At 46.7% G+C, this 25,088-nt stretch overlaps 1 protein-coding gene across 1 annotated transcript in view; it reads left to right on the plus strand.

The window, feature by feature from the left end:
- USP39 (ubiquitin specific peptidase 39) overlaps nucleotides 1-25,088 on the plus strand; it is a 243,337-nt gene that overhangs the window by 46,595 nt on the left and 171,654 nt on the right. The gene's annotated exons all lie outside the window — the stretch shown is intronic.

Consider the following 25,088-nt stretch of genomic DNA (forward strand, 5'->3'; position numbering starts at 1 on the left):
TGGTGGAGCTGCTAGACAGCTATAGAGGAGATCGTCCCTGGTTCACCCCCTCGGCCGTCACCTACCCAGCCGGACATTAGGCATAGTTCTCCTCGTCTCCCCACTTTGTCTCCTTCCGCCCCCTCCCTCCGACGAACTACTGTAACTTTGTTCTTTTTACTGTGTTTTTACTATGCTCTTGTAACGGATGTAATTTGTAACTTGTAACGCAACGCTCCTCATGTAAAGCGCTCTGATACCTCCGGGTCTAGCCAGCGCTATATAAAACTCGTCAAATAAATAAATAAAAATACATTTTGATGAGGTGTACCATGCTTTCCCTTGAAATTCAAAATAAGTATTTGGCAATCATCATTGTTTACCTCCATAACTGCAATACTCAGCAGATTTGAGCAGATCGCTACAATGAGTTGGTGTCAGTTCACTGTGATGGTATATTCAAAGGAGACCATTTTATTATTGTAGTAGTCCACATTATGGGATAAAAATGAACTGTCCATGGTGAGAGATAAACATGCCAGGTCTGCCCTTATTTCCTTCAAACCTAATTTAAATGTGACTGATACATGGCAAGTCTGCTAGATGCTTCATTCATTTTTTGGCCCTTCACACGTTCTTTGTTATCGGCAAATTCCCAGATTTTTTTTTCTTCAGATGTACAATGTACTTCATTTTAACACCATGAAATTGTTCACCTAAAACTATCCCTGACTATAGATAGATCAAAATATCTGCTCTGATTACTTGGCCAGCTTGTGCTAAAAGACAGTCTTTTGAAGAAGACATTGCAAACTGAATGTTATCTTTTGTCTTTCTATGAATTCTAAAAGCATGGGCTATATCAACGTATTGTAGTTGACTCTTAAGATGTCTGTGATTGTTATCCTATCTTATGCAGCCCACCACTAACGGAGTGAACGAGAGGTGGAACTAGAGTTTTCAATATCTGAAATGGCTATCATGGATAGAAGGGAAAGATGAATGTATTCCAAAATATGTTGTGGAAAAGCAGAATTGACCATCTTTCTGTTAAGTGACCATGCAGAGAGGGGGAAAGAAAGGTGATAACATTTTGCTGCACAAGTAAAACAGATGATCAAGTGAAAAGTACTTTAGGATCAGTCGCTCGGGAAATCAAGTTTTCTGATTTTTATTTAATCGAGTTCATGACCCCACAACTTCAGAAAAAAATTAACACCATTTTCTCACAGATATGTTGAAGCCTCTTTATCAGAAGAGTATACAACATATTTTATTCAAGAGATTAAAATATGTGAAATTCATCTTAAGAATCTTTGGGTAAATCTGCAGGTCCTGATGGATCTACTAGCAAGTACTTTAAATGATTTCAATAGCATCCTTCTGTTAGTTTGTTGCCTACTTAGCATTTACTAATAAACAATACTTCCCTCTTAACTGTCCAGTTTAATTGTTGTCCATAAAATGGCATTACGCTTCTTTGAACTTTGGAAAATGTACGCCCACCCATCTCTTCCTCAAATGCTAATTTTAGGTAAATAATGGCCAGGTATACTTAATTTGTCGTAAGATTCCCACAGGATTCATTTGTGGGAGAGTCAATCATACTAAGATTTTTTTTAATTCATGTTGCACAGCTACGTGATTCCAACGGTATTTGTGGTTCACAGAACAGTTTTGTATGTTACGATTTATGTTCTGCAGCTGGTTTCTTATGAATCCCAGACTAACACAAAACGGACACCTATAAAAACTCTACAAAATGTTGTACTAAAAGGTTGCTTTGAGGGGAAAAGAAAGGTATGGTATACTGAGTTAACCTGCTCTTGCACCATGGTCAGTGTTGAATTGTGAAGATGCGATGTTCTAATACCATGGCCGATGTGCAGCACTCCCTCATAAACACACTGCCTTTATTAATCTTTCCTGTCGGGACAGAAAATTCAATTGTACATTTTCTGCCGGACTATTGCGTCTGTGCTGACTTGGTTATTTGGCTATGTTCAGCGTGTGGTTTTACTGATGGACTGTGGATCGAACGACACTGTTTTGGCATTTATACGTTCGAGGCATGTATGGCTGTAGCTACTCATCCTTTGCATATTCCTGCCATCCAGTGTTGGGTCCGGATGTTTGTAAGATGTTATTCTTCGAAGAAACCTTTCGAGCCATGAGGTAAGGTTACTCCTTCTCATGGTAATAGTGCGCATGCGCATTGACCCCATTGTTAGATTATTTTCTTTCCGCCATTGTGTTAGGACGTGTGTTGTGAGGCTCTGGATTGAGACTGTTTTCAGGATCTATTCGAAATTCTGAAGACTTTCACCAGTTGGAGTAGGAACACTCCAACCGCGGCCTTTGGGCCTAGCCTGTCCAGGCTAAGTTGCACTCAATACTAACTTTGCTGATGGAACAGACTCCATTTCAGTTCTGACCTCGGGGCCACTCCAAGTAACCGTGCATCGACCATCACAAAGTTATCTGTGCTTGTCGCCAGAGCGCAAAGAAGACTGTGAGGCCTGTTAATCGTTTCAATCTAAGAAGACCTCGCAGGACCGTCTGGCTTGGCGCAGAGAGATGCAGAGTATAGAACATACTCTCACTATCTTCGATCAAGATGATATCGAACAGGAAGAGGAAGACATGGAAGTGTCAGCGTCCGAAGAAGGGGCCTTTTCCGTTCAAGATTCTCACTTCAAACTAGAGATGGATTTTGAGTCCCATGATCTTCCGCCTGGTCAAGGTGCCGTGAGTACCCTCACCTGCCCACACAAAAACAGTCCATTCCAGTACAACAAAGGGCTTCTGGGCAACCACTGGCGTCCGGCTTTGATAGGCACCGAGAGTCAGCTTAGAACGCCCCGCCCTCGGCACCGGATGCCCAGACAAAGCATTGCAGCTCCACTCCGATCTGAGACAACTGCTCTTCCGCTCCCAAACCATCTGCACCTAAAGAGAAGACAAGACCACTACGGTTCCGAAAAGTTCAGCATCGAAACCAAACTTTGCTCCTGCAACCCTTATGGAGCCCATTTGACAAACTATGCAAGAAAGACCCTACACGTACATGCATTATTACACCTGGGGTGGACAAAAAGTATAAACCACCACTATCTGACCCAATTTTTATTAGAGGTCAACTACCAGACTCATTACTTGTGTCAAATGCTCGTAAAAGAGCAAACCCGCAAACCACAGGTGAGGCACCACCACCTGACAAGGAGTCGGAACTCATAGATGCCTCGGGCAAAAGAGTTGCTGCTTAATGGGCCAATCATTGGCAGATAGCCAATACACAGGGTTTACTTGCCAGATGCGACAGAGCTCACTAGGGTGAGAAGGTGGAATTACTCCAATATCTCCCAGAGGAGCATAAAAAAGGATCAGGAGTTAGTTCAGGAGGGAAAATGTAATTCCAACTCCATCAGGCGTGCACTAGATGCTGCTGACACCGATGCCATAGGGATTAATACCATTGTCCTTCTACGAAGGCACATATGGTTATGTATATCTGGTTTCTAACCTGAAGTTCAGTAGACATTATTAAATGCCCCTTTCGATAAACAGCATCTCTTCGACCCACAAGTGGACAAGGCCTTAGAGAAAATGAAATCCATGGGAGCACTTGAGACAACCATCAACGGAAGCTCCTTTCGTCGCTCGTTTTATAGATGAGTTTCAAAGACCGCTTCCACAGAAGCCTCTACATCCTCATACAGGACACAAGCTCAATCCTTTCTATCCAGAGGATTTTACTGGGGCATCTACAGGGGTAACAACTCCAAAGGTTGGGGTAAAGGCACACCAACCAGTACCTTTCCATTTGGAAACAAACAGTGACTCCATAATCAAATCCCCCCGATCATCCTGCACCTGTCGGTGCTCAACTGCAGCAGTTGCTTCCCACTTGGCAATTAATAACATCAAACAAGTGGGTGTTGGAAATTATCCAACATGGTTATTGCCTGGAGCTCACCAGCAATCCTCCCAATATTCCACCTCGCACTCACAGGCTTTCTCTGGAACACCAAAACTGCTCAAAGTACAATTAATTAAATAGGAGCTATAGAGTCAGTTCCAATACAACATCAAGGGTTAGGGGTTTACTGCCTGTACTTTATAATTTCCAAAAAGGACGGATCTCTAAAGCCTATCTAAGACTTAAGGCCATTAAACCATTACTTACTGTCACAGCACTTCCATATGATCATACTTCAATAAGTACTTCCACTTATACAGCAGGGCAACTTCATGTCAGCACTAGACTTAAAAGATGCATATTTTCACATCCCTATTCACCAAGCACATCATAAATAGCTTAGATTTGTCATAGCAGGGAAGCATTACCAATTCAAGGCTTTTCCTTTCGAAGTCACTACACTATCTAGAGTGTTCACCAAATGCTTATCAATGGTAGCAGCCCATCTAAGAAGATAACAAATGTATGTCTTCCCATATCTAGACGATTGGTTTATCAGAGCCAACACACACCGTCTGTGTCAACATCACACTCAAACTGCCATAAATCTTCTACATCAGTTGGGATTCACAGTCCATGCTCTAAAACACCATCATCAACCCTGACAACTGCAACCATACCTTGGAGCTATGCTCAACTCTCAAACAGGCCTAGCCTATCCAAATACAGCCAGAATTCAAAATTTCAGACTGCTAACATAATTTCAACCCAATCAGTACCTAACATTCAAAACTTTCATGCGTCTTCTAGGGATGATAGCATAATGCATTGCTATAGTGCCTCGTGCAAGGCTAAACGTGCACCCTCTACATGGATATTTAGCACGACAGAGGACTCAAACACAGGGTCAGCTTCTTGATCTAGTGTTGGTAGACAGCCGCACTCATTGCTCTCTGCAGTGGTGGAGCTCACAAAACCTGTTGAAAGGCCGGCCGGTCATTGACCTTGTTCCACAGGTAGTGCTAACTCAAAATGGATTCCTCACAGGGTCTGGTGCTCACCTACAAGATCTAAGAGTTCAGGGTCTTTGCGACACCAGACACCAAAATCTCCACATCAACTACCTAGAGCTTCAAGCTGTTCACCAAGCATTTCTACCACACCTAATAGGCAAGGTTGTCCTAACGCACAATATTACAGCCATGTATTTTGTACTAAAACGGGGGACACACACACTCTACTGCTGTCATGCCTCTCTCGGACCATGTTGTTGGATAATACATGATAAAATCCATCTGTAAGCAGAACACCTCCCGGGAATGGATGACTTTGCCGACCTCCTCAGCAGGATGCAGTTACACTACCACAAGTGGGAACTCCACCCCCAAGTCCTCCTCCCATACTTCCACAAGTGGGGGTTTACACAAATAGACCTCTTCGCGAAAGTAGAGAATGCAAAATGCCCAAACCTTGCCTCCAGGTTCCCACACCCTCTATCCAAAGGCAATGCCCTATGGATGAATCTGTCAGGAATACTTGCCTACGCCTTTCCGTTTCTCCAACTTCCATTTCTGGTTCGGAAGCTCAATCAGATATCTCTCACCCTCATTCTGGTAGCTCCCATTTGGGTTTGTCAACCATGGTTTACCACACTGCTCAAACTTTCAGTAGTTTCACACGAGAAGCATCACCTCAACCAAAACCTTCTCACTCAGAACCATGGCAAAATCAGACACTCAAACCCAAAGGAGCTAAAGCTAGCGATTTGGCTCCTGAAGTCATAGAGTTCAGCTATCTAAACCTACTGGCAGAATACATGACCATTCTTAAGTAGGCACGTAAACCTTCCACTAGAGCTTACTAGGTAGCTAAATGGAAAAGATGTGATATTTATTGTAATAACCAAATGATTGATCCACTCAATGCATCTATAAATTATTTGTTACCTCTTGCATTATCAACGCTCAGGCCTTGATTACACTTCCATACATCTTGCTGCAGTGGCTGCCTATCTTCAAAATAGGCAACACTTATCTTTGATCAGAGTGCCAGTTATTAAGGCTTTTATGGAAGGCTTTAGAGTGATACCACCAAGAGTCCCACCTGCACCTGTGTGGAATCTCAATATTGTTCTAACACAACTTATTTGTCCACCCTTAGAACCATTACACAATTGCCCCCTCCAATATCTTTCTTGGAAGGCTGCTTTCTTAATTGCTATCACCTCGCTAAGGCGGGTTGGTGTGCTTCTGCCACTTAGTTTAGAAGATAATTTCTTCCAGCTTCATAGGGGTAGGGTGGTTTCGTCCGAAAGTAATATCCCCTTTCCAAATTAACCAAACTATTGAGTTACCTGTTTTCTTTTCCCATCCCGATTCTGTACCAGAAAGAGCTCTTCATACACTAGATGTTAAATGATCATTAATGTATTATATTGACAGGACAAAAAGATTTTCGCAATACAACTGTTCCAGGCATATGGACTGTAAATCATATACTGTGTGTTAGACCTGGCATCATTGACGTGGGTCTCCCTTCCCCTCTCCTCTTCCTATTTTTATGTTGGCTGGATTTGGATGCTCTGGGCGCCGTGCCACTGCTAATCAGTGCCACAGCGCGAATGCTCCTTGTATAGAAATGACTGTATGACTTAGGATAACCATAATGCATGGATCGGTGTAGCATGTCCAATAGCGAGTTACCCTCCATTTCGCTGTCGCTACTGTGACACGATCCGTTCTCATAAGCCAGGCAGGGCTGGTTGAGGATTACTTGCTATCATCCTATCTGGCCCCAGGAACCTGATAGGAACTTTGAATTTGAAATGTTTGTGCTCAGGACATTGAGAGACACCTGTTAGTAAGGACCGTTTATATATCCTATGTTTTGAAATGCCTCTTCTGAAAATGCGGTAGTTTCTTGCCTAAGCTTTACTGTAGGCTTTGCGAGTACGTGTATTGGCCGTCTGGTTTTGGAGCAGCAGGGCCGGCTGGGTCGACATGGCTGGAGAGAGAGATCGGTATTCAGAGCCTGGGGAGGGGTGACTCTTTGATCCGAGCAGGAACGTGCCTGGCAAGGTGAATGATGGCTCCACCTCCCACTGGGCATCTGATACCAGACCCCCTAATTCTGAAAGGGCAGGATGTCCCCTCGTAAACCAAGTGCTCCCCGACCCCACCAAAATGGTTCTGACTGGAGTCAGTGATTTGCGACCTTAGAGAACAAAGACTTTTTAGGTATAAAATGCTGCGCTGGAACTTTGTCCAAGTGTGTTCCTTCTGAATGTCAAGACGAAACTCTGTCCGAGTGAACGGAAGAAAGGACTTTGAAACTTTCACCAAGCTTGCAGAAGAAACTACCCGAGGGCCTGAATCGAGATCGCCTCCTGCAGAAGTCTCAGGGACATTAGACTTCACCCCGTCAGCCGTTGGAATTCCGGTGCGAGGAATTCTGCTTTCAGGTGAGGCCTCCGTCGAGTAATCCGGAGCCTGTAGGTCTACTGTGAGGACTGCGGACTGGGCATCTTGAACCTTTCACTGGATCCATGTGGGCCGCTGCAGCTAAGAGAGAGCTGCCGCCGCTGAGTGCCCACCTGAATCTGAACCCTTGAACCTTTCGCTGGATCTGTGTTGGTCGCTGCAGCTAAGAAGGAGCTGCTGCCACTGAGTGCCCGCCTGAATCTGAACCCTCGAACCTTTCGCTGGATCTGCTGCAGCAAAGAGAGAGCTGCTGCCGCTGCTGAGAGCCCGCCTGAATCTGAATCCCTGAACCTTTCGCTGGATCCGTGTGGGCCGCTGCAGCTAAGAGAGAGCTGCCGCTGCTAAGTGCCCACATGAATCTGAACCCTTGAACCTTTCACTGGATCAGTGTGGGCCGCTGCAGCTAAGAAGGAGCTGCTGCCACTGATTGCCCGCCTGAATCTGTACCCTCGAACCTTTCGCTGGATCTGCTGCAGCAAAGAGCGAGCTCCCGCTGCTGAGAGCCCGCCTGAATCTGAACCCCTGAACCTTTCGCTGGACCCGTGTGGGCCGCTGCAGCTAAGAGAGAGCTGCTGCCGCTGAGTGTCCGCACCCTTGCCAACATTTGCATCATTGTGGCTCATCCTGTGGGCCGCCGCATCTAAAGAGAGAGCTGCTTCCGCTGAGTGCCCGCACCCTTTGCCACTGGGCATCATCGTGATTCGTCCTGTGGGCCGCTGCAGCTAAGAGAGCGCTGCTGTCGCTCAGTGCCAGCACCCTTTGCCACTGTGCATCATCGGGATCCGTCCTGTGGGCCGCTGCAGCTAAGAGAGAGCTGTGGCCGCTGAGTGGCCGCACCTTTGTCAGCTTCGCATCATTGGGATTTGTCCTGTGGGCTGCCGCAGCTGAGAGAGAGCTGCTGCCGCGGTGTGCCCACACCTTGTTCACCCTGATTGAGGATTGTTGGCCGCCGCAGCTAAGAAAGAGCTGCTGTGAGCCCACCACGGAGCTGTACGACGAGAGTCATCGCCACCACCAGCCCGGGCCGCCGCAGCCGCGTGCTTCGGCCGCTGAGAGCCCGTATGTCCCCGAGTGCCCGAACCATTGTGGTTGCATGCTACGGACCTCTGCAGCCAATACTTGTGGTCGCTGGGAGTCCACCTGTCCCCATCTCTGCTTCTTCGACAAGCTGCATACTGTGTCCCCTTTCACCGACAGGCATCTGGTGCGCAAAGGGTCGCTTAGGCCCCGGCCTTGAACTCAGTCAGTGTCACGTTCTGGTGAATACGTATTGCTTTTTTTTTTTTTAGTGCCTATTGGGTAGTGTGAATTGTAGTTGTTGAAACACTTTGAGAATTTCGAGTTAACCTGTTAGATAAAGATAATATTTTTCTATACCTACCTGAGTTGTGTCCTTTTGTGGTGTTGTTATTACTGTTATACGTTTTTTGGAATACGTAGGAATGACCACACGCCCTGTCAAGGTAAAGATAGGGGAACACAAAAGTAACATTAAATGCAAAAAGAGTACCACCAAAATGGCAGCTCATTTTTGGGAAAAAGGCAATAAGTGGGAAGATCTCTCGTGGACAGTAATCAAACAATTCCAAAACGAAAGGTATTTGTTCGAAAAAGAACAGCGGTGGGTGTTCAGTTTGAGGACTCATGAGAAAGGCCTGAACGATGAGATTCCTTGGAACCAGCTCTGATGTATACAAAATCTAACACAGGAATCCCCTGCAGGGGTGTGGAAATTTTTCTAAAATCTACTTGGCCAAGGAACAAAATGTCACAGAAATCTACTTGTCCTGGGAATATATTTGCTTGCCCTACCTACTCCATAACTCACAAATGTACGTCTGCATGGAGAGAATCTGCACTGCAATCAGTCCAACATACTGTCCAATATATATTTCCAATGCAAGTCCAATTACGCAGTGCACGGTCATGCACCCTTAAATGCAACTGTTGTACTGGCTGGTTGTACAGCTTGTGTGCAGATGCATAATTGTGCACTGCACCCAATTATCATCCAGTTTGCAAGTGTCAAATTTTCAAATGTAGAGAAATAGTACCTAAATGTAGAGTGCAGACTGGCAATTGACTACATGTCTTGATGAGTCTTTGGCACAGACTCTGTGTGTTAAAATATGAACCTGTAGGACAAAAGGGTGTTCTCCATCATAGGGCCAACTCCTAGATTTCTAGTTCCAAAAATACTCACATGTGGTGTTCTGATAAACGTGTGGATGGAAATAACTGCACTTCTTGGCAGAGGTTATGAACTGTTCGTGGGGCAAACATTACATAGCAGAGGTGCTGTGATTCACTGAGGCAGTATCCACAACTAAACAATACACAAGAGGCAGTAATGGCCAATTAACTCAATCTCTCCTTTTACACTGCTGGGCAGGTGTGGTGTGAATATATTATTGTACATTCACTTCTAGATCTCCACATTCTTCTCTCACACAAGAAGTATATGCAGCACTGGCAGTAGCAGTACAGGGTTCTCTTGTGCAAAGTACTGGTATCGTAATGGCACCAGCAGAGTAAGCTTCCCTAACTGAGGTGCAGCTCAGCAATAGATGTGCAAGTTTCTCTCACTGAGATTTGCAAAGTAGTCACTCTTTTCTTTAAAATCCGAGTTCTCTGCCACTTGTCTCTCTCCTTCCAATGTCCCCGGCCCCCCACTGTCCACCCAGATGTGTCTGTTATCTTCCAGAAAATCGTGTAATTCAGTTGCCGGATGCTGACATGGGAGTTGTGGGAAGCCATGTGAAATATACAGTTTTAAGGTTGCAGCAACTTGTTCAATCAGTTTGTTTCGTTCAGAAGCTGAGCATTCCAAGGGTCAAAGGGATGATGCTTAGATATTTAAAAATGGGCAAATGCATGGAGAAGGCACAAAGACTGGCACACAGGAAAAACACCCAGTGGCAAATCATCTAGGGATCGAAAAACAAACCGTCATGTCAACATAGGACGAAAATTCACACAGGTGGAAGAGTCACTTTTCCATGGATCTGGTATGGACTCTTTGTTTACTGTTGACGTAACTGTGCAACAAAAACTACAGCGTTTGCATAAAATTCTGAGGTGGGAATATTGTATAATTCCAAGCAGTTATAAATGTATAGGTCTCACAATCACGTGTTATTGACATTTTTGATAATTTCTGTTTTATATTGAGTTCACTACTGCAATTTTTGCCATTTTATATTGCAGCAGTTGACAGTCCCCCACTGATGGCGGGTGCTGTGTACGTCTGTGACTTGTATGCAGAGCCACTCTAATTATGAGGTTATACAGCTGCGTCATTTTCCACATAATTTGCAATATAATCCATCACATGCTGCATAAACTGTATATTTTTACAAAAAAATTGTTGATTCTAGCTCAAACAGATCAAAAGTTACTAAAAAGGTGAGGACACGTCCTGCCGCTCCGTGGAAAGCCCATCATCGCAAGTAGTGACTGGTCACTTTTACATTGTTTATTGCTGTATTTGGGAGTTAATCTGAAAGTAATGAAGCAAAGCATTTATATAGACAGTGCTACCATGTACAGATGTGAAAATAATGAAGTGATACTTTAAAAAAATGTGCTGCATTATGCTACGTAATTCTCATTTTGTTGCCACATAATTTAGTCAACACTGACGCATAATTTAGACCTTTCCTGCCGCTTTATTACAGTGGCTCTGCCGGTTTGTGACAGGATTAAAGCCTATAATATTGACACGGACGTTACACCTTTCCTCTGCTGCAGTGGCAAGATCGGGAAGTAAAGTGTGGGCACTGATAAAGTGAGAAGACGTGGAGGAAAGGGGTGGGGGCCAGGTGGGGGTATTGGCATAAGGAAAAGGCAAGACTGGTGGGGAGAGTATTGGTAAAGGAGACCTCGTTTGGGTTGCGACGTTTCGATGCCAAGAGTGTGAACAGTGTGAAATACGCTGCACACACAGCATTGCCTAAATCACAAAGATACTTTCTGTCTGCTGCATTATGTGGCCGTTCTTTTATTCAAATGTAACTTTATTAGTATATCCCCAGGAAAAAAGATGTAATAAAAAGAAAATCTATTTACAGCGCAAGTAATCTTGCGAAGGGAATTTTCTGAAATCCTGCCAGGTCCTCGTCCATAAAAGCAGAGACAAAGTTAAGGTCAATATCTCTCTACGGTGAACTTCCTTTCATCGTGTTTCACTCATGATCAACGCTGCACTGATTCTATTGTTACACTGCAACAGGCGCCTCATTGATCGACCGGCATAATTGGAGAGTCTTCTTCCCACCATATTTTAAATTATGTTGACATGCCATTCATTTCCCCCTGCCCCCACGCTCCCTGAACCCAGCCCATAACATGCAGCATCACAGTTCACATCATTTTCTCAAGACTGTGACCGCTGCATAAACCATTATCGGACTGACTCACCTGCTGGGGGAGCCAGTGGCGTAGTGAAAAGTAATTAAAAGACAGGGGGCCCGTGCACAATTGCCAGAGGCTGTCCATCCCCCGCATCGTGGGGGCTAATGTTACACCAGTGGGGGGAGCATACTGTGTGTCTGAGACAGCAACCTGCCGCTCCCGATTCCAGGAAGTGCACCACAGCACACCAAAGTTGAGCGGCCTGCCTTGGACGGATAGCACTGAACAGGGTGATCAAGCCACTCGGCGGCAGAGAGGCAGAGGAAAAAGTGTTTCGTACCTCTTGGCTCACCCTTGCGTGTTCGGCAGCTGTGTTAAGCATGTGGGCAGCACCAGTATGGAACCCGCACTTTTGACGCAGAACACTGACGTTTGGCTCAAGACTCCCCCAGCCAATCACTGACTAGAGCCCAGCCACGGGCTTCCAGCCTCCCAAAGGCTGAGAGCTCCAGAGTGCCATCAGCTCGTATATTTCTAGTTATTTAATGTCTACTTGTCCATCGGACAAAATAGACGACAAATCTTCTTGCCCATTATAACGATCTACTTGGTTCGGGCGTCGGGCGATATGATTCCCCCACCCCTTCCAACTAATGATAACCAAAACATTTGCCAGACTCATAAGGGAGTATACAGTACTACAATCACCCCCATAACTAATACTGAACAAATAGGAGGTTTATGCCCTTGGATACTGAGTTTCTTCCTTTGTCTTTCTTTTTTAGAGAAACTATAATTTTTTAAACCTGAGTGTACACACACACATTTGTAAATATACATGCTTTTTGCTTTTCAATCTTTATCCCCTGACAGGAATTTTTTTCCAGTTAATATTTTTCCAGCCTCTAGCGTTCTACTGCTGGGATTTATTCTTTACTTTTTTTTCCCATTAGGTTTTACATTTTTGAAATATTTGGGCCCCCGTGTTTTTAAAAAAAACCCACATACATGAATGCACGTCTGCGATGACTCCATCCGTGCATCTCTAGCGCAACAATTTGTTTTTCTTTTTTGTTTAATAATTCCTTTGAATTCAACCTCAATTTGGCTGCCTTTTGAAACTCCTCCAAAATAAGCCTCAAAACAAACATATGCTTGCTTTTTCAACCGATTCAGTGTTAATCGTTCCAACAGGAAGTGGATCAAAAGGAACCCTGTTTTGGGTCCATTTACCGTCGGCCATCTTTAAAATTTCATGGTCTAGTGTTTCCAGCCACACCCGTTTCCTATCAAGCATGCCTCCTTGCACTTTAAAAGACCGGGTTCTGGCAAACCTCAGTTAGGTTCCGAAGAGCCACGAGAAGATACTTCCTTTGGTGATCGCACTCCTTCCAGCATGTAAGTAGGACATTGGCATGTCCTTCAAAAAGCCTAAGAGACCCCGCTTGTTTGTTTAAAAACCACATTGGCGTTAAAACCTTGTTTTTCCTTCTGTTCTTTTAAAATACCCACAGTGTCTATTTGAAAACGCCCTACACCGCTCGTGTGAGCTCATAGAGCGAAAACAATTGAATTCTAAAGTATGTATTATTATGGCACGTCCTTTTGAAAGCATGAATACCATCTTTAAAAAAAAAAAAGACACACCATGAGATCACAGTTTAAAAGGACGAGTGCACAGACTTTTGCCAAACATCTCCCATTTTTTCCAAGGCTCGTCATGGGAGTATGAATGCGAGTGCTCGTTTGCTGTGAACATTAATCTGTAACCTTTTGGGGCACAATAGGAGTGGACAAATACTTCCTTTATGTATGAATGTATTGTAACATAAGATGGATCTTGCTAGGAGATACATATGTATGAAAGAATGTTGAATAAATGTGATACTGGGCACTAGAAATCACAAGGAGTGTTCTTTCAGATGATTTATTAGTAGAGGATATTTACCAAATGGTAATATTGCAACAGAGTTGCACAAGAGAAATATATCACAAAAAAGCTTAAAATTTTCCATGTGATGGTGATGTGAATAGATAAAGTTGAATGATGAAAGCCATGATTTATCCAGGATTGGTCCTGAGGAAGAAAGCCAAGGGGATGGCTTCTGAAACATGTCGACATTGTAGGAGGTGAATCATTATAGTACACCATCTACACCTCCCCACTTTACTATTCTCAGCCAGGGAAGACAATAAAGTATTTTCGTTCCACTAGCCAGAGAATTTTTAACCATCTCACATTTTCTTTCCACGATCCCACGCACTACACATACTCGCCAATCACTGAAATAAAGTGCTCCTGCGTTTACGTAAATCGTAGCACGCCCCGTCCCGTAGAGGGGCGGGAAGACCCCAATGATGAAGCATGACACTGAATCAGGTTTCAGTGTGTGAGGGGTATTTTACAATTTTTTCAAACATTGCCCTTCCCACAAATTGAGAGAAGGAGCTCTGATCCTTTTGCACCATTTTTCAGGTATGACTAAACACTTCAAATAAAAATACCAGCACACACATGGGTGCATATATATTCACATAATACATGGTAGAATCCCTATGTTGGATAACAGTATCAAGAGGAGGACGATTCTACCTTTTTCCTCTTCACTCCCTCCTTTGATTTTTTGAATATTTCTCCTCTACAGCCAGCCTAAGGTTGCTGAGCCTGGGTCAGCCCGTGTGCTGGTGGTACCCCAGCGCTTCAGGACCTTCCTACTGGGGTTGGCTCATGATGTGCCACTGACCAGACATCTTGGGCAGACCAAGACCTTTGAGAGGCGGGTCACCCACTTCTATTGGCCCCAGATGCGCAGGAGCCTAGATGCACACTGCAGGACGTGTGAGACTTGCCAGGCAAGTGGGAAGAGTGGGGGTTAAATTAAGGCCCCACTACAACCCTTTCCCGTTGTGAGTACCCCATTCTAGAGAGTGGGCATTGATATTGTGGGGCCTCTGGATCCCATGACAGCCATGGGCAACAGATTCATCCTGGTCTTTGTGGACCATGCCACCAGGTACCCTGAGGCCATCCCGCTCAGGACAGTGACGGCCCCCGTGGTGGGACGGGCACTGATGGGGATTTTTCTACCGTGTGGGATTGCCCAGAGAGGTGGTGTCCGATACGGGAACTAACTTCATCTCCAAGTACATGAAGTCTCTGTGGGAGGAGTGTGGGGTAATGTATAAGTTCACCACTCATTACCACCCCCAGGGTAATGGGCTGGTTGAGAGATTCAACCGGACTCTTAAGGGCATGATTATGGGCCTAGGTGAGCCTATGAGGCGTAAGTGGGATGTCCTGTTGCCATGCCTGTTGTTTGCTTACCGTGAGGTGCCACAGAAATCCTTAGGGTTCAGTCCCTTTGAGCTGCTCTATGGGCACCGGGTAAGAGGGCCTCTGAGTCTGGTCAAGGAAGGCTGGGAGCATCTCCCAGGAAACCTCCCCAGGATGTGTTTAGTTACATGCTGGCCTTCAGGAACCAGACTCGGCGTTTCAGGAAACTTGCTGAGGCAAACCTGGAAGCCAGCCAGGAAAAGATGAAACGCTGGCAAGATCAGCATGCCACTCTGATCGAGTTTCAGCCTGGACAAAAGGTTTGAGTCATGGCCCCAGTGGAGCCCTGTGCGCTCCAGGATATGTGGACCGGCCCCTTTGAGGTGGTGGAGCGCAAGAGTCCTGTTACCTACGTGGTGGACTTGAAGTCTCCCAGGAACCCCTTGCGGGTCCTGCATGTTAACCGCCTGAAGCCCCACTTTGAGAGGTCTGAAATGGGCATGCTTCTGGCCACAGATGCTGTGATAGAGGAGGAGAGCGAGCCTCTTCCTGACCTCCTGTGTGCAGGGGAGCGAGATGGGTCAGTGAAGGGTGTGGGCCTCTCCACCACACTGACTCCTGAGCAGCAGGGTGATTGTCGCCTACTGTTGGGGAAATTCAGTGATCTGTTCTCCCTGGTGTCTAGTGTCACTGATTGGTGTGTCCATGACGTGGACACTGGGGACAGTCCTCCCATTAAGCACGAGGCTTACCGAGTGACTGACCAGGTAAGGGCCTGATGAGGTTACCAAAATGTTTGCCCTTGGGTCGATTGAGTCCTCTAGCAGCCCGTGGTCCAGCCCAGTGGTCCTGGTCCCAAAAGCAGCAGCGCCTGGTGCCACCCCAGAACTTCGGTTGTGCGTGGGCTATCGGGCCTCAATTCAGTTACAAAGACTGACGCGCACCCCATCCCCAGAGCTGATGAGGTCGGTTGGGGACTCCAAAATATCTCAGCACATTTGATTTGACGTCTGGGTATTGGTAGATCGCCTTGACTGAGGGAGCAAAGGAGAGGCAAGCCTTCTCCACACCCGATAAACACTACCAGTTCCGCGTGATGCCCTTTGGAATGAAGAATGCCCCCGCCACCTTTCAGAGGTTGGTTGGTTGGTTGGTTGGGCTGGAAGACTTCAGGGCCGCCTACCTGGTTGACATTGCGGTGTTTAGCTCCTCTTGGGCGGACCACCTGCGCCACCTCTGGGAGGTATTGATGGCACTGCGGAAGGCAGGCCTCACAATCAAAGCCAGTAAGTGCCAGATTGAGCAGGGTTCTATGGTGTAATTGGGGCATCAGGTGGGGAGCGGCCAAGTGGCGCCCCTTCAGCCCAAAATTGAAACTATCCTGGCGTGGGAACCCCCCAAGACTCAGACGCAGGTGAGAGCCTTCTTAGCACTCAGGGGGTACTACAGGAGGTTTGTCTAGGGATATGGCACCATTGTTGCACCCTTGCCTGAGCTGACTTCTAAGAAGCAGCCAAAGAAGGTAAACTGGACTGACACCTGTCTGAAAGCTTTTGACGCCCTGAAAATTGTCATGTGCACCACACCCATGCTTCAGGCGCCCGACTTTTCAAAGGAATTTGTTGTCCAGGCAGACTCCTTGGAGCATGGTATATAGGGGCTGTTCTGTCACAGATCGATGAGGAGGGACTAGACCAACCGGTAGCCTTCCTAGGCAGGAGGTTTCTTCCCCGGGAACAGAGGTGGAGTGCAATTGAGTGCGAGGCATTTGCCTGTTTGGGACTCACTTCCGGGTTCAGACAGACCACAGGCCCCTTAGATGGTTGATGCAAATGAGGGGTGAGAATCCCAAGTTGTTGAGGTGGTCCATTTCCCTACATGGTATGGATTTCACGGTGGAACACCGCCCTGGTACAGCACACGCCAATGCTGACGGTCTATCAAGATTTTTCTGCCTTAGTGATGAGAACCTTCAAGGGGATGGTTAGTTCTCCCCACAATTCAGCTGAAGGGGATGCGTGTTAAACTTGGCATCATTGGCGTGGGTCTCCCTTCCTCTCTCCTCTTCCTATTTTTTATATGTTGGCTGGATTTAGATGCTCTGGGCGCTGTGCCACTGCTAATCAGTGCCACAGCGCGAATGCTCCTTGTATATAAACGACTGTATGACTTAGGATAACCATAATGCATGGATCTGTGTAGCATGTCCAATAGCGAGTTACCCTCCATTTCGCTGTCGCTACTGTGACACGATCCGTTCTCATAGGCTAGGCTGGGCCGGTTGAGGATTACTTGCTATCATCCTATCTGGCCCCAGGAACCTGATAGGAACTTCGAGTTTGATATGTTTGTGCTCAGGACATTGAGAGACACCTGTTAGTAAGGACCGTTTATATATCCTATGTTTGTAAATGCCTCTTCTGAAAATGCAGTAGTTTTTTGCCTAAGCTTTACTGTAGGCTTTGGGAGTACGTGTATTGGCTGTCTGGTTTTGGAGCAGCAGGGCCAGCTAGGTCAGACATGGCTGGAGAGAGAGATCGGTATTCAGAGCCTGAGGAGGGGTGACTCTTTGATCCGAGCAGGGCCGTACCTGGCAAGGTGAAAGATGACTCCACCTCCCCCTGGGCCTCTGATAGCAGACCCCCTCATTCTGAAAGGACAGGATGTCACCTCGTAAACCAAGTGTTTCCTGACACCACCAAACTGGTTCTGACTGGAGTCAGTGATTTGTGACCTTAGAGAACAGACTTTTTAGGTATAAAATGCTGTGCTGGAACTTTGTCCAAGTGTGTTCCTTCTGGATGTCAAGACGAAACTCTGTCCGAGTGAACAGAAGATAGGACTTTGAAACTTTCACCAAGCTTGCCGAAGAAACTACCCGAGGGTCTGAATCGAGAGCACCTCCTGCTGAAGTCTCAGGGACATTAGACTTCACCCCTTCAGCCGTTGGAATTCCGGTGTGAGGAATTCTGCTTGCAGGTGAGGTCTCCGTCGAGTAATCCGGAGCCTGTAGGTCTACTGTGAGGACTGTGACTGGGCATCTTGAACCTTTCGCTGGATACGTGTGGGCCGCTGCAGCTAAGAGAGAGCTGCCGCCGCTGAGTGCCCGCCTGAATCTGAACCCTCAAACCTTTTGCTGGATCCATGTGGGCCGCTGCAGCTAAGAGAGCTGCCACCGCTGAGAGCCTGCCTGAATCTGAACTTTTAAACCTTTCGCTGGATCCGTGTGTGGACCGCTGCTGCTAAGAGAGCTGCCGCCGCTGAGAGCCCACCTGAATCTGAACCACTGAACCTCTCACTGGACCCGTGTGGACCGCTGAAGCTAAGAGAGAGCTGCCGCCGCTGAGTGCCCGCACCCTTGCCAACATTTGCATCATCGTGGCTCGTCCTGTGGGCCGCCGCAGCTAAGAGAGAGCTGCTGCCGCTGAGTGCCCGCACCCTTGGCCACTTTGCCTCATCGTGATTTGTCCTGTGGGCCGCCTCAGCTAAAGAGAACGCTGCTGCCGCTCAGTGCCCGCACCCTTTGCCACTGGGCATCATCGGGATCCGTCCTGTGGGCCGCCACAGCTAAGAGAGAGGTGCTGCCGCTGAGTGCCCGCACCTTTGTCAGCTTCGCATTATTGGGATTTGTCCTGTGGGCTGCCGCAGCTGAGAGAGACAGCTGCTGCCGCGGTGTGCCCACACCTTGTTCACCCTGGTTGAGGATTGTTGCTATTGTCCCGTGGGCCACTGCAGCTAAGAGAGAGCTGCTGCCGCTGTGAGCCCACCACGGAGCTGCACAACGAGAGTCATCGCCACCACATGCCCGGGCCGCCGCAGCCCCGTGCTGCTGAGAGCCCACCTGTCCCCGAGTGCCCGAACCATTGTGGGTGCACGCTACGGACCTCTGCAGCCAAGACTTGTGGTCGGTGGGATTCCGCCTGTCACCGTCTTTGCTTCTTCGAGAAGCTGCGTGCTGTGTCCCTTTTCACCGACAGGCCCCTGCTGCGCAACGTGTCTCGTAGGCCCCGGCCTTGAACTCAGTCAGTGTCACGTTCTGGTGAATACGTATAGCTTTTTTTTTTTTTTTTTTAGTCCCTATTGTGTAGCGTGAATTGCAGTTGTTGAAACACTTTGAGAATTTCGAGTTAACCTGTTAGATGTAGATAATATTTTTCTATACCTACCTGAGTTGTGTCCGTTTGTGGGGATGTTATTACCGTGTTGTGCGTGGTCATAAATGCTTCACACACTGCCTCTGAGATAGTCCTAACTGATCATGCTACGTTACCACAGGGTTGAGCAGGGGTTGTCAAAGGGTGTAGCCCACTTGCCCTGACTTGGGAAGAAGGTCCCTATTTGGACATTGGCGCCAGCCATTGCCAACTAGAGACCCCCATTTGTAACACTGTGCATAGATCGTCATCTGGTGTTGGGCTCAAATGTTCACAGTTTGTTTTTGTTAGAAGAAGTCTTTGTAGTCACGAGATAGGTTACTCCTCCTTACGATGATAGTACGCACAGGCATCGACTCCTTACCCAGATTGTTTTTTTCCGCCATCGGGTTCGGATGTGCTCTCTGATTCGGTATCGTCTTCGAACCCTCTTCGATGCGCAATCCTTCAGCACTCGATGGTATTGTTCTCGATCGCGTTCCCCTTTCGACTCGCATCCTCCAACTTAAAAAAATCTTCCGCCAAGAGCTAAGACGCGGGCCGTTGGGCCTTGCTGCGCCGACCACGGTAGCCGTCGATGGAACGGACTCAGTTTAAAAAATGCCCCAGGTATGGTGCTAAATTCCCACACACAGACTTAAACAAAGTGTGTAACCTCTGCCTTTCCCCAGAGCACGAGGAAAAACACTGCGAGGCCTGTACTTCGTTCCAGTCGAAGGAAACCATCCGTGAATGTCGGGCTTTATGACACAAAATGTCCCGCAGTAGCGGCTCGATTCCAGACATCTTCAAAGCAGGTTCCACAGTCCATTCAGAATTTCAACCTGCAGAAAAGGATATCTCCGTATCCAAAGCCAACGATTCCGAGCAAGTCGAGCAGGCTGTCACCCCGGCTCAACGGACAGTGAGTACTACTACCCAGCCCACCACCAAACCCAAACCTAAGGCTCCGGTAACACCTTCGCCATCGGGCTCAGGTCAACACTGTGTTCATAGTTCAGACGCCCTGTCCTCGGTCTCGCCTATGAAACCGAAACTAAAGCCTTCTCACTCTGGCTCGATTCAGTCCCATCCCGGCACCGAACAAACACCTTCGGCACCAAAGCCTAAAACCAAGCCGGTGCCCCACATTTCATTGCTGGCACCGAAGAGACCTTCGACGCTGAAAACCCCGACTCCGAAGCCACCAAAAGACAAAGCTTCTGATCCGAAACAGGACAAACCAAAAGCTTTGTTGCCGAAGAAAATGTCGGATCCGAAAACTCACTCACCAAAGATTTTGGAGCCGAAAACACCTAGAAAACCGTCACAGCTTAAGCCTGTTAAGGAACACTCTATGGCCAAGCTGCCGGCGCTAGAACAAGACACACCGCTCAAAGAACTTTCTCTTGTAGAATCTTCGGATCCAAAGCAAAAAACACTGCCTATTGAACCCGAAACTGGCAAACTTCTCACCGAACTTCCTAAGAAACGGAAGCTGCACCTTTCAGAGGATCCTCTCAAATGCAAGGAAATGGGTCCTAACCCTTCTCCCCCTTATGTACCTCCCTCTCCTGATCCTAACTTATTCATCTCACCAGCAAACTCACCATCACCTACACACTCGCTTGTGCCACAAGATGGTGATGATGATGGGGATGGGGATACACTAGGGGATGATGACGACAATAACATACCACAGGACCCAGACCCATGGGAGGACTATAATGAAGATCCAGATCTCCACAATGACCCTGATCTGTATCCCTCCAGGCCATCCCCACCTGATGATAACATTGGGGTTGCACAACTTATCAATAGGGCTGCTTACTACCATGGGGTGGAATTACACACTGATCCCCTAGAAGAGGACGTCTTAGTGGAAACATTTGCACCCTCACAAAAATCCACCCACACCCTGCCTATGTTAAAAGGCATGTTAAAACATGCCACAAAAGTATTCAAAGACCCTGTTAGAGCCTGACTACTTACACTAAGGGTGGATACAAAATATAAAGCGGCTCCTACAGACCCAGTGTACATCAAAGGCCAGATACCTTTAGACTCCCTTGTTGTGTCTAATGCACGCAAGAGGGCTAAATCCCAGGCTACAGGCGACACCCCTCCTCCTGACAAGGAGTCAAAGCTTATAGACACTTCAGGGAAAAGAATTGCGTCACAGGCTGCTAACCATTAGCGCATCGCCAATGCGCAAGCTCTCCAAGTGCGCTATGACAGAGTGCACTATGACGAGCTGGAAAAACTAATGCAGTATTTACCAGATGAGCACAAAAACAAGGCCAATGAACTCATTCAAGAGGGCAAACTGATAACTAACACGTCCATAAAATGCGCCCTAGATGTGGCTGATACAGCATCCTGTGCTATTAACAGCAGCATATTACTGCGTAGACACACTTGGCTTCGAATCTCCAAATTCAAGCAAGAAGTTCAAACCACCATACTCAATCAGCCCTTCGATCAAGAGCATCTTTTTGGACCTACAGTCGCTACTTTATTGGAGAAATGAAGAAAGATACCTAGACTGCGATGTCCATGGCGGCCTTGCAACTCCCTTCCAACAGGGATTCGTTTTGCCGCTCCTTTTACAGGGGTGGCTCCAAAACAATATCATAAGAAAATCCCTCCTCATCTTACAAAAGCCCCAATCAATCTACCTCCGCCAAAGGATATTTTCGGGGAGAATACAGAGGGAACAATAATAGGGGAAGAGCCATAGGTAACAACACCCGCAATTCCCCTAACACCAAGCAGTGACTTCCCTTCACTACCCCCTGACCATTCCACTCCTGTCGCGGGACTTCTCTCACAGTTTCTACCTGCCTGGAACTCCATCACAACAGACAAGTGGGTAAGACAAATTATCCAGTATGGTTATTGCCTAGAACTCACCTCCACTCCCCCAAATATCCCACCCAAGCATCGTCCAATGTCATCAGAACATCTGACCCTCCTAAAAGAAGAGGTTATCTTCCTGTTACAAAAACATGCAATAGGACCAGTCCTCTTGCCTTATCAGGGCACAGGGGTTTACTCCCCATATTTCCTAATTCCAAAAACGGATGGCTCTCTCAGGCCAATGCTGGACCTCAGAACACTAAATCTGTTTTCCTTCAGATCACTTCTACATGGTCACCCTCCAACAGGTGCTCCCATTGCTTCAACAAGGCGACTTTCTTTCCACTCTGGATTTAAAGGACGCCTACTTCCATTTTCCCATTCATCCTGCTCACAGTAAATATCTCAGGTTCCTGGCGGACGGTCAACGCTACCAGTTCAAAGTACTCCCGTTCGGGGTGACCACAGAACCCAGAGTCTTTACCAAGTGCCTCGCAGTAATTGCAGCTCACTTAAGAAGACAACACATTCACGTGTTCCCATACCTGGACGACTGGCTAATAAAAGCCAAGTCACAAAGCAGCTGCATTCACCACACCCGCAAAACAATTCAGTTGCTTCACGACTTGGGATTCACCGTAAACTTCACCAAGTCCCACCTCCAACCATCCAACACACAAATGTATCTAGGAGCTACAATAGACCTTTCCAAAGCTCTAGTATACCCCAACCCAGTCAGAATACGCAACATACAGACTTTAATATCACAATTTCAGCCTCAACACTCATTACCATCTTGAGTGTTCATGCAGTTAATCGGGATGATGGCTTCTTGCATTCTAATCGTCCCTTAAGGAAGACTCCACATGCGTCCTCGACAGGAATGCTTAGCACACCAGTGGAACCAGGCTCAAGATAAGCTAACAGATCTGAAGTTGGTGGACAGCCGCACATATCGCTCTCTGCACTGGTATAACACACAAAACCTTTCCAAGGGGAGGCCGTTCCTCGACCCGGTTCCACAGATAGTGCTAACAACAGACCCATCGCTCACCGGCTGGGGAGCTCATCTCCGAAACCTTACCATTCTAGGCATATGGACTACAAAGCAAAAACAATTCAACATAAACCACCTGGAATTACTGGCAATATTTCTGGCATTGAAATCCTTTCAATTCCGTCTAGTAGGCAAAGCTGTCTTAGTTCGTACGGACAACATGACAGCAATGTACTACATACAAAAGCAGGGAGGAACACATTCTCTACAACTTTCACACTTAGCTCAACGCATATGGAAATGGGCCTTCCCACAAAACATATATCTCCTGGCAGAACACCACCCAGGAGTACACAATCACAACCCAGATCTGCTCAGTCATCAACAACAACAGATCCACGAATGGGAACTTCATCCTCAAGTTCTTCTTCCATTCTTTCAAATGTGGGGCTACCCAGAAGTAGATCTGTTCGCCACACACCAAAACGCAAAATGCCCAACCTTCACATCCAGGTATCCACACCCATTGTCCAAAGGCAATGCGATATGGATGAACTGGTCAGGGAAATTTGCTTACTCTTTTCCGCCTCTGCCACTCATTCCATTAGTGGTCCGGAAGCTCAAACAGCATTCCCTCACACGAATCTTGGTTGCTCCCACATGGGCTCGACAGCCCTGGTTCACAACGCTATTGGAAATGTCAGTAGTTCATCATCAAAAACTGCACCTCTATGCCAAACTTCACTCAAAACCATGGAGAGATAAGGCATCCAGATCCCAATCACCTCAACCTCGCGATCTGGCACCTGAAGTCTTCGAGTTCGGCTACCTTAATCTCCCGCCAGACTGCATGAACATCATTAAAGAGGCTAGACGTCCTACTACCAGCGCATCCTACGCAGCAAAGTGGAAACGATTTCTAATTCACTGTACAACCAATAAAATCAATCGATTAGATGCTTCCACTTAAAACATTATCTTCTATCTATTACACCTACAACGCTCTAATCTAGCATACACATCTATAAGACATCTAGCTGCAATAGCAGCTTATCTACAAAACACTTGTCTTTGTTTCGAGAACCCGCTATTAAAGCTTTTATTGAAGGACTTAAAAGAATAATTCCCCCTAGAGTTCCGCCCTCTCCAGTGTGGAATCTTGAAATCGCCCTTACAAGGCTCATGGGCCCACCATTTGAAACTCTGCACAAATGTGAACTACAATTCCTCACTTGGAAAGTAGCCTTCCTTATAGTCATCACATCTCTTAGAAGGGTGAGTGAGCTCCAGGCACTAACCATACAAGAACCATGTTTGCAAATTCATCATAACAAAGTGGTTCTTGGACCTAATCCAAAATGTTTACCTAAAGTTGTGGCTGCCTTCATCCTAACCAGTCTGTTGAGCCACCAGTTTTTTTCTCCCTCAAACAGACTCAGTGACAGAAAGGGCTCTTCACATGCTAGACGTTAAAAGAGCACTACTCTATTACATTGAACAAACTAAGTCCTTTAGAAAGACTAAGTAACTTTTCGTTGCTTTTTCCCCACCTCGGAAAGGTAATCCCATTTCAAAAGCAGGCATTGCACGATGGCTTGTTAAGTGCATCCAAATATGCTACCTTAAACCAAACGTACATTAACGATTCCCCCGAGAGCTCATTATACCCGCAAACAAGGGGTTTCTATGGCATTCTTAGGGAACATCCCCTTAGATGACATCTGCAAATCTGCAACTTGGTCTAGGGATACCTAGATGGATGGTTCAAATGTATCTAGACGTGCTATTTCAAGGCCAAAAGGACTTTGTCTGTACCCCCTAGAGCACGCTCTAAACGTAAATTAGGGGCATCTACGGCTTTCTTGGGCAACATTCCCATAGCTGACATTTGTAAAGCAGCTACATGGTCTACACCACACACATTTAGCAAGCACTACTGTGTGGATGTTTTAGCACGCCAACAAGCTAATGTAGGACAGGCGGTGCTATGTACACTTTTTCCAGCAACTGCAACGTCCACTGATTAGCCACTGCTTTTTGGAGGGTACTGCTATACAGTCTATGCAAAGCGTGTGTATCTACAGCCACAAATGCT

Source organism: Triturus cristatus, chromosome 11, assembly GCF_964204655.1.
Source record: "Triturus cristatus chromosome 11, aTriCri1.1, whole genome shotgun sequence".
In the NCBI taxonomy this organism is placed as follows: domain Eukaryota; kingdom Metazoa; phylum Chordata; class Amphibia; order Caudata; family Salamandridae; genus Triturus; species Triturus cristatus.